The 1,602-nt window shown below is 36.6% G+C and overlaps 1 non-coding gene across 1 annotated transcript; it reads left to right on the top strand.

Moving 5' to 3' along the window:
• The first annotated feature begins 228 nt into the window (after nucleotides 1-228).
• Nucleotides 229-335, top strand: LOC145629700 (small nucleolar RNA R71). Its single transcript, XR_014111855.1, has one exon. It is a non-coding gene; the product is annotated as a small nucleolar RNA R71 (small nucleolar RNA).
• The last annotated feature ends 1,267 nt before the right edge of the window (nucleotides 336-1,602 follow it).

The raw sequence follows: 1,602 nt of genomic DNA on the forward strand, positions 1-1,602 counted from the left end.
ACAGAACTAGTCAACATGGTTAGCGCATCAACATCATGTTTATTACCTGTGTTGATAGCATTTCGTCCCCTTGGATGGTAATTATCATTAGCCGCCATCTTCTCAATCAAATCCTTCGCATCGGTTGGATTCTTCGTCATGATAGAACCTCCAGACGTAGCATCAATGTATATGCGAAACTCATGGGTTAAACCATTATAGAATGTTTGGATCAACATTTATTCTGGAATACCATGGTGAGGGCATTGTCTCTGCAATCGCTTAAACCTTCTCCATGCCTCATATAAGGATTCATCATTATATTGATGGAAGGTAGATAGCTCGTTCCTTAATTTCGCGGTTTTCTCTTTCCCCAAGAATTTTACTAGGAAGGCCTTAGCAAGCTTGTCCCACGTATCAAAGGAACCAATACCTTCATCTCGTAGCCACTCCCTTGCCCTATCCCTTAATGAAAAAGGGAAAAGGCGTAGTCTAATAGCATCATCAGTGACACCGTTGAGCTTCATAGTGTGACACTTTTCCAAGAAACTATCAATGTGAGTCACAGGGCAATCATTTGATGAGCCCGCAAAAAAATCATTGGAGATGAACTGTATGAATTGGGGCTTCAACTCAAAACTCTGAGCGGTGACAGGTGGTCTAACAATACTGGAGAGAAATCCGGTTGTTGTATCTGGAATACCATACTCCAAAAGAGATTTTGTTCCTGGGTCGACCATATTTCTTATATTTCGATTTCTCCTTCTTCTACCTCTTCGTCTTCTTGCAGTAGCTTCGATCTCAGAATCAAAAGGTGTTAAATCATCTGAACCTAAACTTCGAGTTTGCATGCAACAAAGAAACTAAAACGAGAGATCAAAGACACCAGGAACAATAGCCGAAGCAACAAAATATATGCTTAGTAAAACGAATAACAAATAACTAGAATGAAACCGTTAGTCCCCGGCAACGGCGCCAAAATTTGATAGGCGTGTCGCGTACCTAACAAAAATAACCTAACAAGACCACTACTATGTAGACGGGCAAGTAAGGGTCGGATCCCAAGAGACTATAGTTCAACTAATTAATTAGACTCAAGTACTAAGCAAGTAACCAAATAAAATAAGTGAGAATTAATAACTAAGAACAATATCAACTAATAAGCAATGAATAATAATACTATGGAATTAATCAAGAACTAAAAATATCTAAGATTAAGTATCCCCACTAATATGAATCAATGTAATAGAACAATCCTTTTCCCTCAATTAAATCAATAAACATTCCACAGGACAGATGCTCCCTAAAACAATACTAAGAAGTTATTTCGATCAACTAATAGCTTCCCTAACATGCAATCATACCTATTTTCATGGAATCATACATATTAAAGACATTGAGAGCGGCATCCTATAAGTCCTAGCAAGAACAATTAACTATTTTCATGCATAAAAGCTCTTACTTTTAATTAGTGTTCTAAAATCAATTAAGAATCAACTTTCGTTGTAAACCTAATCACATTCAACAATACTATTTCTAGTTAATCATTGATAATAAAACCAACCCTAACAAAGAGGAATTACAAATTAATTAAATTGGGAATTGGGAATCAAATAACACATC

Source organism: Chenopodium album, chromosome 4, assembly GCF_948465745.1.
Source record: "Chenopodium album chromosome 4, dcCheAlbu1.1, whole genome shotgun sequence".
NCBI lineage: Eukaryota > Viridiplantae > Streptophyta > Magnoliopsida > Caryophyllales > Amaranthaceae > Chenopodium > Chenopodium album.